General features: G+C 57.3%; 1 protein-coding gene across 1 annotated transcript in view; it reads right to left on the bottom strand.

The window, feature by feature from the left end:
* PHB (prohibitin) overlaps positions 1 to 15235 on the bottom strand; it is a 30802-nt gene that overhangs the window by 12968 nt on the left and 2599 nt on the right. The gene's annotated exons all lie outside the window — the stretch shown is intronic.

Below are 15235 nucleotides of genomic sequence, written 5' to 3'. Positions count from 1 at the left end.
ACCCCCCCCTCTCCCCCCCCCCAGCATCCCTGCCCCAAGCGATCCGGGGAAGCCCGGGCAGCAGCCAGCAGAAATAATGAGTCCGACCACGAAACAGAGATGAAAAAAACACTTGGGCTAATGGCTGCCCACGGAGGAGGCTTTGAAGTTTATTGAAGCCAGACATTCGGGGGCTGAGCGGGTCCCGGGGGGAGGGAGTGAGGCCGGGGGGGGGCTCAGCCCCAGGGAAAGCCTGGATTCATCCGAAGACAGCAGCTGGACACCACATCCCTGCTGGGGTCAGCCCTTGTCACCACGGCACGGGGGGGTCGTGACAGCGGGGACACGCTGGGGACCCAGCTGCGTCCTGGAGGAGACTTTCCCCACCAGAGAGGTGACAGATGCCCCCCCCCCATGTCCCCCCACCCCATTGCTGCCAAAGGGGGGTGCTCAGGGCAGGGAGGGTTTGGGACACTGCCGTGCGACCTCCAGCAGAGACATTTTGGGGAGCAGCCCCCCCCACAAAGACCCCTGGTGGGGGGTGGGGAGGCTGGTCCCGGCTGGAGTTTATTGCCGGGCTCTGCATTAGGGATGGAGCTCAGTTTTCAAACCACTGCTAATTGAGCAATCAAGGCAGAGCTAACGAGACGGGCTGGGGGGGCGTAGAGCCCTCACCTCCCAAAGCCAAGTCCGTGGGACCAGGCAGCCCCTCCTGATCTGCAGGGGAGAAGCAGAAGAGAAAGTCTCTTTTTCCAGCTGGGATGAAGGATGAGTGACCCACGAAGGAGCCACAGCAGGAGGGGGGGGCAGGAACCCCCATCCCAAGGAGCCTGCCTGAAGCTGGGACAGGGATTCCACCTCCCGCTCCCGGCCACCGGCTCTTCCCCGCCTCCCCGCAGAGAAGGGGAAATCCTTAAATCATTTAATTCAATTAAGCCTTGTGGTCGCTGCCAGTTAAATAGACGGATCGCAAGGACCTCTGCTCTCCCCTCTCCCAAAGCTGATCCTTCATTAAAGCGTTTCCCCAGGTCCGGCAGGAGGGAGGCTGAGGCTGCGGAGGGGGGTGGGGGGGGGACGTTGAACACACAGAAAATAGGTGCTGGGGGGGGCAGATCCTGCCAGAAGGGTCAGGTGCTATTAGGGGGTATTAGTGTCCCTGCATCACCTGGGATGTGGACCATCAGGTCCATCATGGGTGGTCCATCACGATGGACCCAACCCAGGTGCAAGCAGCCCCCGGGGGGGACCTTCTCCCCGTCTTGAACCCCCCTCGCTCATCTCCAGCCCATCGCTCGCAGGGACGTGGCTTGGGAGCAGTGGGATTTCATGGATGCTATTGGGTCTGGGACATCCACCCTCCACACATGGGATTTTGGGCGAGGAAAGACCAAAACTGAGCCCTCCCTGCTCAAACCGCCTCCGGGAGCAGCCGCCCCAGGAGCTGATCCACCCGGGAACGCCGACGGCCATCAAAGCGGAGCGATGCTTCCAGCCTCTTTATACAGACAGTAAAAAGGTTTAAACAAAAGCCGCTAAGTAAATAATAAAAGCCAAAAAAGACTGGAGGGAATTTTTGCCCTAATAGGAGCTGCCCCCCCTTCCCCCCAGCTTCTCCCAGCGCTCCCCGCTGGGGGGGTTATTTCCCCGGGCGATGTCTCGGAAGTCTGTGCTGCACCAGATTTGCTCCCCGGGGCCTTTGAATGAAGGTTTTATGAGGGCTAATAAACATCGAGAGCGTTGCTGTTCAAAATGCCACTTGCCAGTGGCTCGCTGGGGGAGCGGGGCTGGGGGGGGGAGGCTTTTCTCACTGCAAGGTGGGGGCAGCATCTCCCCCGGCCACACCGTGGGTCTGGCTCGGCCACGGAGCGTCACGGAGGTTGGCAGATACACGTAACCCCCTGGATACAGCCCTCCTCGCTGCCACCAGCTCTGCCTTTGCCCAGGCATCGGGGGGGGCATCACCTTCCTTCCTCCTGCCCCCCTTCAGGGCATGCTCTAGTGCCCAGGATTGTTGGGTTGTGTCTGTTTGTTGGGGTTTTTTGTGGGTATTTTTGTTTGTTGGGGAGCCCTCCTCGCTGCCACCAGCTCTGCCTTCGCCCAGGCATCGGGGGGGGCATCACCTTCCTTCCTCCTGCCCCCCTTCAGGGCATGCTCTAGTGCCCAAGACTGTTGGGTTGTGTCTGTCTGTTGGGTTTTTTTTGTTGTTTTTTTTTTTTTGTGGTTGGACTCAATGATCTCAAAGGTCCCTTCCAACCATGAAGATTCTGTGATTCTGTGACCCAGCTGAGGCGAGGGATGCCAGGACCTCAGAGGAGCCCATTCCCATGCAAGGATGGGGTTGGGGTCTGCCTCTGCCCACTGGGCACCCCAACAGCAGCCTGTCCCTGCACCGCATCGCTCAGATCCCAGCGGTGCTACCATCCCCTCTGCTGAGATCTCCCCATCTCCCCCCCAGCAGCATCCCTGGGTAAGTTTCCTCCCTCGCTCCACAGCAGCACAACCCGAGAGGCTGCATGAGAAGGGAGGGAGCGGGATGCTCCCTAATTAGATCCCTGGGATGCTGGCATTTCAAGTGCACTCTCCATCTATTTTTCCTTCTGCCCACTGCAAACGCAGCAGGCGGGCTCCCTGCTCGCCCCGCTCCCGGGAGGACTCAGCTGAAGAAGCCCATTAACGCTCTGTGGTTTCTTTTCAAACTCAGTGACAGCAACCAGGGAGCTCCAGAGCAAAACCACCTCCAGGGCAGAGCTGCAGAGCTGGTCCTCGTGGGACCCCCACATCCTGCAGCCCCCAAGGACCAGGAACGCCCTGCACCATCAGCAGAGATGCTTTGGCCGGACTCCTAAGCACCTTCCTGGTGAGAATAAGTGTGGAAGGAGCCTCTCAGGAAGCTCTTTGCTCCAAGGAAACCACTTGTGGCTCCAAGGATCAAGTGCCCCAAGCTGATCTGCAACATTTCCAAGGGTTTTCCTGTTGGTCCTACAGCAAAGGGCAGGCTTTGGGCATCCTACGTGCCCTGGAAAATCCTGGCTGAGGGATGTGAGTGAAGTTGGGCACATACAAGAAGACAGATCCTCCTCTCAAGCTGCCCTGAGCAGCTGTCTGCTTTAAGATCCCTCAGCAAGGGATGGACATGCCCCTTTCTTCCCGGGCAATGATTCAGCCCATCTAAGATATAAATTGTCCCTGGAAGATTCCTGTCCTTCTCCATTGACTGGAAGGAGACCAGAGCAGCTACATTATTCATAGAAGCATCTCAGTCTGACGCCCAGGGTTGAGATGCAGCTTCCAGAGCAGACACCGAGCACCCAGCAACCTCGCTGCTGGTTCCAGCCTTGACAGATGGCTCAGACAGACCAAACCCAGGTTCATCTCAGTCCTGGAGCTCTGCCTCCATCAGTGGGTGCTCAGAGAGAACACCCCTGCTGTTAATGGGGGATCCCATCACCCCAAAAATCACCCCTGGGATTGCAAGCAGGGGGGAGCAGGGTGTGCCCCCAGGAGCTCATCACCTATATATGGATTTAACAAGGCAGAGCCTCCTGCATCCAGGCTGTGAGTCGCTGAGAGGGAAGCTCCAGCCCAGATTTCCTGGAAGGCTGCAGCCTTCTTCCAAGCTCCCTTCACGGGGAGCAGCGATGGATGAATGAGCAAACGGGTGAATGAGCTCCCTGCGAGGAAAGCTGCTCCGCTTCTCCAGATCTGGGTCATCTGGTCAAGGCGAGGGCTGAGAGCTGGTTGAATAACTCTGGTGCATCTTCCACCACGGGGAAAGATAACAGCCATCCCACCCTGCTCCTCTGCAACCTCGCTCTGGAGCAGGTTGCATATGGGGAGAGAAGGGAGACAGCCAGCGCTGCTCCAGGCCATAAATTAACCTCAGGGTTTCCTAATGGGACCCTGATTTATCTCCTGCCTCTGTCTGAACTAATTGAGTTCATTCCACTTGGTGATTCATGCCATGGAAATGGGTTCCAGAGAAAATGGGACCTCAAGCGGCTTCAGCAAATCCCTCGCTTTATTAGCCAGGGAGCCGTAATGCTTTTAAAACAAGGAGATTTTCAAAAGCAGCAGCCAGCCCCCAGCCGATCAGTCACTGCCAGTGGCCGCAGCTCAGATTTCAGCCGGGGCTGCCACATCCAGCCCTTCCCGAGCCAGGGCTGCCAGAAGGCAAAATAAGGGGGGGTTGTGGCCCCCAGCCCTGCTGGAGGTGAGCAGGAGGTGATGGGGGGGCTCAGAATGGTGGCAAATGGGTCCCCAAGGGATGGGGTGGGAGGTGGGTGAAGGAAAAGCCACCTCGAGCTGCTCTGACCATCCTCTGATCAGCACAAGGGGTGAAATAGGGGCTTGGGTTAATTCTTTGCATCTACACGCCGGGATGCTCGTCCCCAGCTCTGACCCACATCTCGCCCCAAAATCCAGCCCCTGAGCTCACCCCAAAGCATCGCACCCTTCTCCTCCTCCTCTCCATCCTGCCACCCACAAGAGCATTTCCCCAAACCTCCCGGCTTTCCCACACTGGGCTCAGCCCATTCCAGCAGAAATTGAGCCCAATAATCCCCCATCCCAAGGCAGTGGTGGGGACAGCAGCCTCCCCCCCCCGCCCCGCACACACGTGCGTGTTTGTTGTGCTGTTTGTGCAAGGCTGAGCGGACACAGGGGAAGGCTTTTGGCGACAGGAATGGCAGATAATGGTTTGTTTGCTTTCAGCATGTCTCGTGTGTCCCCGGGGAGTCTGAAGGCTCGGCCTCTCGCATCCCCCCCCTCCCTCCTTCTCTTCTCCTCCGAAGCGGCGAGGATGGGGCTGGGCAGCTCTTGGAGACTTAGAGCCAACCTCCCGTGGTTTATAAAGATACTAAATCCTCCTGCACTCCTGCTTCCACATCCCACGGTGCCGGCAGAGCCCCTGCCAGCCCAGCACGGGAACTCTCCAGGTCTCCAAACCCATGTGCAGACCTGGAGGGTCTGGGGGGGGAATCCACCTCCACCTGCATCCTGAGCTGTGACCCCTTTTAGAGCATCCTGGGGCTCTTTGCCTTGGCCACGTTGCATCCACCGAGCACCCCCAGGAGATGCTCACCCCAACACAGGCACCGCTGCTCCCGGGTGGATTTTCTGCTCTCCCCCTCGCCCAGCCCTGCCGTTGCAAACGCCAGCTGCCTTTGTGTATTGCTGTCATATTATGGACCTCATTAAAACCCTTCTAGAAGGCAGAATAAAATTGCCTTTACCAATTTCCTCCTTGTCCTCGGCGTTGTTTACTTACTTGGAGAATTCCAGCAGGTCTGAAAGGCTCTCTTCCCTGCGGAGACAGCGCTGCTCATCCCAATCAGATTACCCTTATCCAATTGATCTTCATTTATCTGACCTTTATAAAGCTCTCACCTGATTGCCAGAGCACAAGAGGTTTGCAACGTACGGTTTCCTTCCTTTTCCCTCCTTGGTTCTGCTCCATAGGGGCAGCTGACTCCCCAGCAAAGGGCCACTAAACCTGCCTTGACCCACGAGGGAAGCAGTTAATTAAAAAAACCCAAACACTGTAATTGATTGAGCTGAAGGGGCTGGGCATGGGCAGGGCAAGGTGTTTGTGGGGGGGACAGAGCTGAAGGCACCACACACATATGGATGCTATACATCCAGTGGTGCTGGGTTAGCAGAAGTCGGGGCACGAAGCCCAGGGGCTCCCACCCCAACGGGGAGAGCGGGGCAGCTCCTTCCAGCTCGTTCCTGCAGATGGTCTGGGCTTTGCAGCGAGGGCCGGCGGCTGGCTGATTTGCATAGGGAATGAAGGCAGCAATTAGCCTACCTCATCATCTCAGCAGACTGGGAAATTAGCTCCCTTCTGATTCAATCACAGTTGCTGGGAAGAGGCTCCAGGGACACGGGGAGGGAGGCGGCTGCACCGAGCACCCGCTGCGGAGCCACGCCAGGCTCAGCCAAATGGGAGCCACCATCCCAGTCATCCCAGTCCCGCACCAGCACACTGGGCTCAGCCTTCAACACGCACCCTCCTCATCTCCAGGCTCCTCTCTGCCAGATCCCACATGGACGAAACACAGGAAGCCTCCAGCACCCCCTTTTGCTTGTGGAAGAAGTCAAACCCAGCCCCAGTTTGGTGTTTCTCCAGGGATAACAGCCCCCACTCCATCCTCCTGCTGGGGGGGGAAGAGGGGGGCAGATTCCCAGGGGGACAGCAGATGTGTCTGCCCACATCTCTCACCCCCAGCCCGCTCCCTGCCTCGGCTCGGAGCAGTAATTCTCCTTGATGATTTATTCCCTGCAGGAATATTAATGAGGCTGGAAGGCGCAGAGAAGCCCCTCTCCCCATCGCACCCCCCGGGAGCTTCACCTTGATGAGCACTTCGCTGCCAGGCGCTGATGGGAGCTGCTCTCCTGGGGGGAGATGGATGGAAATGCATTTCTCCCAACCACAGACACTCCTGGTTAATGCATCCAGCCGAGCCCTGGGAAGGACCCACCAGAGCTCTGAGGCTCCAACCTTCACCGCTCCCAAAAGGGTGGAGCAAGGAGCTCCAGAGCTTTCCAGAAAAACATCCCAATAAGTTTTGCTTCTATATCAGGTGCAATGTCTTTGCCCTCCCAGCTTCATCTCCTGTCTCCCATCCACCTTAAAAGTCCTTAATTCGAGCCAGCTGGGCTCAAGCCCTGCAGGGCTTCCCACCTCCGGCTTCCCATTGCTGGGCTCATCAGCTCAGGCTGTGGAGGTCCCCAGCATCCTCCAAAGTGGGAGACCTGGGGAAAAAGTAAAGGGAAGGGTTCTTTATTGGGTGACACGAAGGCTTAAACCCCAGATTGTCCCCCAGCCAGCCTCCTGGGGGTGTCTGAGTGGAAGGAAGGGTTTGGGGTCTGGCCATGAGGCATCTCCCAGAGCAGCACGTGGGGTCACGGCTCTGCTGCCCCCCAGGCTGGGTCCCCATCAGCTCTCCAGGCAGAAGTCTCCTGATTTCCCACCTCTCCTCTCAGCCCTGTGATGGCACCCCATCTCCAGCCCCTCTCCACTCTCCCCAGGAGGTTTCTTGTCCCGCTTTTGTGCACAGATGCTCAGGGAGGAGATGAAAAGGAGAAGATGCTGCAGCCGGGGCGCTGGAAGCAGTTGCCATAGGGACAGTCTCGCTGAGCGGCAGCTCGGGCTTCATTTGCAATCCTGGCCTCCTCTCCTTCCCTTTTCTCCCTTTCCATTTCTCTGTGAGGAGCCTGATTTGGCAGCTCTGACAGCGCCAAATCCCCCCCTTGACCAGGGGAACGTTAGGTTGGTGTGGGAGGAAAGGCTGGATGCTGGAGAGCATCACTCCGGATGGAGGGATGGAGGGATGGATGGGGTCTGCCGGGGCGAGCATGGATGGGAGCGGAGAGAAATGTGGCCAGACAGCTCCTGAAAAACCCATATCCCTCGATGAAAGAGAAGATTTGGGCTGTAGAGACCCAGTGGTCAGAGCTACACCGACCCCTCCTTCCCCTCCAAGGTGGAAGAGCAGCCCCTGCCCTGGCCCAGGCAGGGAAAGCCCGAAGCCACCCCAGATCCCGAGGGAGGCAGCACCTTTTGCCCTCTGTAAAGGTGATGGGGAAGGGCCATCCATCAGGGAGACGGGGCTGGAGGAACCACATGGCGATGTGAGGAACGGGGCCGTTGGGGGTCACTTGAGACCCCCCTGTTAGCTGACATCATCAACAACATCATTATCCCGGGGAAATGAAGGCGGCTCTCTGGATCTCTTTGTTTCCTCCTAAATGCTCCAAAATGTTTTGCATTTTAATCAAACACAAAGGAGATGGGAGCACCTGATGCCATGGTACGTGGCTCTGATCTTCCACTCTTGCAGGCTGGGTTATTCTGGGGAGAAAACGGAATTATATTTGAGCTCTCTCTGCTCAGATTTGCCCTGCATCCATGAGAGCAGGGCACTGTCCGATACCAAAAGGCTTTACCCGCCGGGATGGACAGTCACTGCGAAGAAAGGTCTGAGTTCATTAGAAAGCTGTAATCTGGTCAAGTTTATTACCTGACTTTGAGGAAATCTTGGAGAAAAAGCTTCATTTTGCCCCGGGAGGAGGGATTCATTGTTGCCCTTCTCTGAGCAGGGAAGGGGTGCTGGGTCGGGCTGGGCTGGACGGTGTTGGGGGGCACCAGGGTCTACATGGGGAGGGAGGAAGGTGTGGGAAAGGCATTTCATCCCCTCTGACCCCGCTCAGCAGCAGATGAAGATTTCACCAGCGACTTCAGCGAGAGCAAAACCTACCAGGAGACTCGAGGGAACGCCGGGGGGAAGGAAAATAAATGGGGCTGGAGCGTTGCAGCTGTTCTGCACGTCCCTGGCAGATTACAACCATCAGGGCTGGCTCGCCCCCTCGCCCCCTCGCCCCCGCGCCGCCGGAGCCGCTCTCCCCTGGACCAGCCTCGCAGAGACCCCCTCACGCTCCAGGAAAGGGGCTCGGACCCCCCTCCCCAGCCCCTGCCCCTTTCTTCCTGCCCCGAACCAGCCACCCCCCGCTTTGCTCGCTGCCAGAAACGCCTGGAAAAGGGAAATGAAGGTGATTTAAAGACTCGCAACCTTTCTGGCCGGTGCCCCGGGGAGGCAGGATGAGTGATGGGCAACGGGGCGGCCGCAGCGATGGATCTTGCTGTCGGAAAGGGCTGGGGGGGGCCGAGCTGTGGGAAGTGGCCGGTGCAAACCTGCAGGTGGGACGGCACCCGATGCCTTCGTGACTGGCAGCAGAGGTTTTGGGGAGCAAAGAGGGGAAATTCATCCTCAAATGGGAGCCTCGGCTCTTTCCTGGCAACCAGGAGGAGGGACAAAGCTTTGCTGCCCGGATGCCCTCTGGGTTTGGCTGGGGAGGAGACCAGACACCCTGTGGATGGTCGTCCTGCTCCAGCAAAGCTGAGTGAGTCCCCGAGGCCGTGTTAGTGGCCAGGATGGCTGGGTGTCCCCATCCTCATGACAACCTGCAGATGTGCCCATATGGAGCCACAAAACAGCCCTGGGACCAGCAGAGCAGAAAACACCCTGGTCTGCGAACCCATATTTCCAGCTCCAGCAATTAAAGAGCCCCAGTATCTCTAAGCACATGGCAAATAAACAGCTTTTCTTTCCAGATATTCATGAGAGAGGCAGGGATCAGCCTCCCTGCTTTACACGTGGGGAAACTGAGGCACGGCAGAGGGAGCAGGTGATATTTCTAACACAACCACTAATCTCATCCCTACTTGGTGCGGGACAGATGCTGGGAGAAGGGAAGAGGGAGGCAACCCCCTCCATAACCTGTCTGGGCTGTGTGCTTTCTGAAAACCAGTTGGAAAAACATCTCACAGTTGGACTAGATGATCACTGTAGGTCCCTTCCAACTGAAATATTCTATTATTCTATTCAATTATTCTATTCTATTCTATTATTCTATTCTAGTCTATTCAATGGCTAAGCATTGAAGCAATTAAAATAAACATTGACTTCCAAAACAATAATAAAAAAACAGCAAAAAGCCCAGCTATGGGTCAAGGAAAAGCACACCCTCCCTCCAATCCTGCTTCAGCCCACACCTCCTGCCTTGCTCCATCCTTATCGATGCCGCGACGGATTTGACATTCATTTCCTCCTAACAGCAGAATTCTTGATCCATCAGCAACAAAACTGAATCAATCAGTTCCCAAAAGCCGGGCTGGTGAGAAGAAAGCCAGCCCTGCCCCTGGCATGTGGAATCAATCAATACCTTAAGCAGAAAAATATTGATAATGCTGCTGCCGTGGACATATTTATGTCCTTTATTATATGTGCCACGAGGAGCAATTTTTCTCCCCCCCTGCCTGGCCCTGCCAGTGTTATTTTAAATTGTTCAAAATCTTCCTTCTTTCTCAGGGAGGGAAACCACGGTCTATTTTTACTGTCTCACGATTTTGCCATGGCTCCATCCCGAGGAGGGATCGAGTTTCCCGGACATCGTGGTCTCCGCTCGCCGGAGATTCCTTCGGTCGGTCCTTATAAGGAACCAGAGATTCATCTCAGCCGCTACCATGAATCCCCCCTGCTGCTGTCAGGGTGATGGATCACGCTGGAAAGACAGTTAAAGAAAGAAAAAAGGAAAGGGAGGGAGGCTGGGAGCCGTCAGGCTGGGGATTAGCAAGTGAAAAAGGGAGTGGGGGGGATGGAGAGAGGCATTAGGAGAAATTACAGGCATGGAAATCAAGGAGCGTAATCGAAACCAGATTGGGATACTTTGATAGTAATGGAAATCAGGTTTTTTGTGAGTTTGGGGAATGCTGGATCCCTCCTACCCCAGATTTGTGCTCTTGGGGTGCTTTGAGTCTTCCCCCAGGTAGGTGCCCAGCAGTGATTTAAGACCACGTCCACAGCTCGAGGGCAGCTGGGGGCCAAATCCCGAGTGGAATCTCTGCCAGGGAGCACCACGGTGGCCCCGTGGCCCCAATTCATGGTCACCCAGCCACATCTCCAGCGTGTCCCCGAGCCCTTCAGTCCACCCCACTGCCCTGCACGTCCCCAGTGCTGGTGTTTCATCCTTTCCTGATCCACCAGCACCACTGACACCAGTGGGCTGTGCCCATCCCAGTACGTACAAAGGGCTGGGGTTTGATCCTGCCCCAACCAGTGCTGGAAGGGTGGGATCTCCCTCCCCAAGCCAGGAGGGCAACACCTGAACCTCCTGGTTTGGATGCTGTGATCTGACCAAGCTCCATCCCCATGGGAATTACTGAGCCCCGTCCCCACGGGAATAACTCTGCACAGAGCGTGGACATGGATTTTTCAGAGCACTCTCCTTTTTTCACAGGCTGCGGATGGGATGAGCACGCACAGGGCTCGAGTAAGGGAAAAAGGGGAGGTATTAAGGGCGGCCCCTCCCCAGCTGTCTAAATCGAGAGAGCAGTTTTCCCCTGAATGGTAAAACTCTGCCGTGGGCGTACGAGCCCGGCGCCGCTCGGCGTTTGCTGCGCTGCAGCCGGGGAAGATGCTCGGTAGTTTTTAAATTGTGGTTGGAGATGGAGCTGATCTCCCCATCCCTCCCTCGCGGAGATCAAATGGATGGTTTCAGAGCTGGCAGAGGTGCTGGCCAGAGGGTGGGAGTGAAGAGCGAGAGCCGACCTTGGCCTCCAGCCTTCAAAGCTTTTAAGTGCCTAAATCCCATCGATCGCCAGAACCAGGAGCCCAAGGACCACGGGAGCCCTCGGCTTCCTGCGCTCTCAACGTGGGCTTGGCTCTGGCCAAGTGCCCCGAGGTGCAAATTTCTCAGCAAAGTGGCCCAGAGAGTTCCAATGAAACAATTTCTTCTCCTCCTTCATCCTTTTCCATTGAAAAAACCCCAATGATCTCTCTAAAAGGTGCCTTGCTGCCACAAATTCCACCCTGAATTGAGAAAAGCTCCAATGGCTCCCATTGAAGTTAAGCCCTTCCAGCTGAAGTCACAGAATCACATGGGGTTGGAAGGGACCTCTGGAGATCATCTCCTCCAACCCCCTGCCAGAGCAGGTTGCACAGGAACGTGTCCAGGTGGGTTTGAATGTCTCCACAGAAGGAGACTCCACCACCTCCCTGGGCAGCCTCTGCCAGGGCTCTGCCACCCTCACAGGAAAGAAGTTCCTCCTCATGTTTAGGTGGAACTTCTTATGTTCAAGTCTGTGCCCATTTCCTCTTGTCCTGTCCCTGACAGGACACTGAAAAAAGCCTGGCCCCATCCTCCTGACACCCTCCCTTGAAGTATTTATAGGTGTTGATCAGATCCCCCCTCAGCCTTCTGATGTTCCAGGCAAGTCAGCAGCACTAACCCCACAGCCTGATTTCCCCCCCAAAATTTCCTCCCTTTCCCTCTCAAAAGAGACTTTTCCCAGCACAACATGGGCAGTGCAAGGTCCCCCCCACCTTCTCCTGGAGCAGCCGGGCTCTGCCACACACCAGGACCCATCCCCAGCTCCGAAACTGGTCCCAGCCCATGGTGGTGGGGGCCCTTTCGCTCCCCCCGAGCTTTTCCTTGCAGCCCTTTATTTATGCCCTCAGCCCTGGCTGTGAACAGCCGGGATGATATTTTCCCAATGTGTATTATTTATTCATCGTTATTTATAACTTTCCATTACTGTGTTACCGGCTTTGTCGGGAAAGTAATTACCTATGCTTTTTAGTAAAATCAATAAAAAGTTTGAAGGCTGGAGCTCGCACCGAGTGTTTAACTTGGGCTGGGTTTTTGGGGAGGGGGGGGGGCTCTGGTGGGTCCTCGCAGGGGGTGGGAGAGGGGAAAAGTGTCCCAGGGTTTGCTCGGACACCTCTGGAAGTGGTCGGGGGAAGAAGCCCTGGAAGAGCTTGAAGAAATAAAGACTAAGAGGACGCTGCTTGCTCTGGCCTTGAGAGGGACTTAATGCAATATTTCACCAAGCTGTAATTGGGCTCTGGCTAATTAAACCTTCCCTTTGCAGGGGCGAGGAGGACGCCGGCGCAGGGCGGTCTCTCTCCCAGGCAGCGATGCCCCCGGGTACAGGCAGCCCCTCACTGCCCCCTCCAGTGGGGGAATCCCCCCCAGTGTGTGACCCCCCCCAGCCTGAAGGGAGGGTGGGAGCCAACAAGAAAACCAGAAGCCCTTTTTCTTATGACAAACAGGCTGTTTGCAGCCAAACTGCCCCCAACCTGCTCTCAGCTGGCAAACCCAGCAGCGCTGTGCCAGCCCCTGCGGCATCACCCCCTGGGGCAGAGCGGGACCCGCAGCATCGCTGGCACCCAGTTTTGGGCCCCCAGTTTTCGGCTTGTGCCACCCCAGGAGTGTGACCATGGCACATGGAGCCGACTGCGGGGGGATGTAGCTTTTGGTTGACCTTAAGAGTTGCAATAGCAGAGAGTGCCAGCTCCCACCGGCGGCCTAAAGGATGCTCCCCCAGCAAATAAACCCCCTGGAGCCTTTGATTTTAATTCCGAGAGGCGACAGCAGACTTTTAAGAGGCTCTTTGTCATCTCATGGAGCCAGGAAAGGGCCACAACCTTTTTTGGGACAGGAAAAAAAAAAAAAAAAAAAAAAAAAAGAGCGCGTAGGGGGGATTTAATGAAAAGCGTTAGCGAGTCCCGTCACCAAAGGAGCCGCGGAGGGTTGGGGTGGGAGCAGAAGTTTTCACTTACCTTCGCTGGCCGCTGGCCCAGCCTCGTGCAGATGTAGCCCAGCTGAGCGCCCGTCTCTGCTCAGCTTCACGGCACCGGCACCGGGGTTTTTCCCCGCGGTGACACGGGTCGGGGAGGTGGCAGGAGGGAGGGAGGCTCAGGGACCGCTCGCCCCAAGCCCTGCATCCCCGGCAAGTGCATCCCGGCAAGTGCATCCCGCCACAGCCCAACACCCTGCGGGACGGCGGGATGTATCGAGGGGCCAAGGAAAGCAGCTGGGTTTGCCCCTCGCTGTGGCAGAACGGCACAGGCAAATTAATTGCAGGAGACACTGCCCCCCCCCCTCCTCCCCCCAGCCCGTGGAGGCAGCTTTGCCCCATTTCCACTCATCGGTGCGTTAAAACGAGCGGGATGCTTGGCTTATCACCCCTCTTCCCTGCTTACCCGACCTGCGGGTGGGCATCCCGCGCCCCACAGCCTCGGGGGCATCCTGCCCCATCCCCACCTGGCCCCAGCGTGGTTTCTGGCCAGAGAACCCGTCACCATGTGGCTCACACATGTGTTCCTGCACCTCCCTGCCGGAGAACAAACGGCAGCTTTGGCTTGGGTTTCATCTTATTAAACAGCAAGGCTGCCCCTTCCCTGCTTACCCGACCTGCGGGTGGGCATCCCGCGCCCCACAGCCTCGGGGGCATCCTGCCCCATCCCCACCTGGCCCCAGCGTGGTTTCTGGCCAGAGAACCCGTCACCATGTGGCTCACACATGTGTTCCTGCACCTCCCTGCCGGAGAACAAACGGCAGCTTTGGCTTGGGTTTCATCTTATTAAACAGCAAGGCTGCGAACGAGGGACTTTCCTTGAACCCCTTCCCCCCGAGCGGCCGACCTCGTGCACCTCAGGAGGTCCATAATTCGCTTTTCAAGAGGAAATCCAGCTGAGGTGTGCTCAGCCCCAGGTGCTTTGCTGCCCCGAGGGGAAGATGTGACCCAAGCAAAGAACCCAAAGGGCCATGGGGAGCTGGGGGCCTCCAATGGCCATGGTGGTGGCCTGGACTGAGCATCACTACAGGGAACCCCAAAAGCACCTGCAGAGCTTGGAGGGGTGAGGAAACGCCTGGCATTGGTGGGAAACGAGGCCAAATCTACTGTGCAGTGGACAAAGTCAGGGAGAGAAGGCGTCTCTCCTCCGTCCTGGTCACAGGAGCCTTCCCAGGGGCCAGCGACAGCTTGTCTGGGCCCTTTCCAGTTAACTCCCCCGCCTTTTCCAGCGCCACCAGAAAACCCACCGTATTTTTCCAGCGAGCCCCACAAAGAGCGTTTCTGGCGCCGACACACCAAGGCAGGGCCCTTGCCAGGAAGGGGGAAAGGCCGTGACATTTCCAACTTCCATCACCGTGGGGTCCGGGCTGGGCAGGGCGCCAGGCAGAGTCATCCTGGGAGGAGAAGCTGGAAGTGCCAGGGTGGAGGAGATCTGGCCAATATGGGGTTTTGTGTTTGTTTTTTTTACTGCCAGGGCTGGATTGACAAAGAGGAGCAGGGACCTTCGGGCACCACAGCATCAACCTGTCTGCTCCCCACCGGGGACCTCTCCTTGTCACCCAAATGGCTGTGACAGACCTTGGGGTCCGGGTTCCTGGGGGTGTCCCCGGTCCAGGCACCCGTGGGATGTTGTCCCTCAGCCAGAGGGGGTCTGGCCACCCCACCCCAGCCTCTCACGGGGCTGCAATATCATTAACGAACCCATCACAGGGATGGTGACCAGGAGGGCTGGAGCGAGGTGTGCAGGGACAGACAGACGGACGGACGTGGGCATTTGAGGGAGCGGAGAGAGATGGGTGGACAGACAGATGGACAGACGGATGGACAGCAGAGGAGGGTGCACAGAGAGGGATGGATGAGCACGAATTATTCAGGGGCTGGAGATGGAGCACACCCCGAAAAGGGCTTTGTGAGAGAGCGGGGAGGGGGGGACAGAGGGGGGGTGTCTGGGCTTTGTGTGCCGGCAGAGGAGGGTGCTGGCTCGGCCGCTCGCCGTGATGCTCCGGGGGCGGAGAGGAGGAGGAGGAGGAGGAGGGACTTGCAGCCCTTTTCTGGCTGCCGCCGAGGCGGCGGGCGGCAGAGGGAGGGCAGCCCGGCCGCGCACCGGCTCTCGGGGTG

The sequence above is a fragment of the Calidris pugnax genome, unplaced genomic scaffold (genome assembly GCF_001431845.1).
Source record: "Calidris pugnax isolate Ruff unplaced genomic scaffold, ASM143184v1 scaffold335, whole genome shotgun sequence".
Classification (NCBI taxonomy): Eukaryota; Metazoa; Chordata; class Aves; order Charadriiformes; family Scolopacidae; genus Calidris; species Calidris pugnax.
The sequence above is the reverse complement of the archived record's forward strand: the minus strand, read 5'-3'. Positions and strand labels throughout refer to the sequence as shown.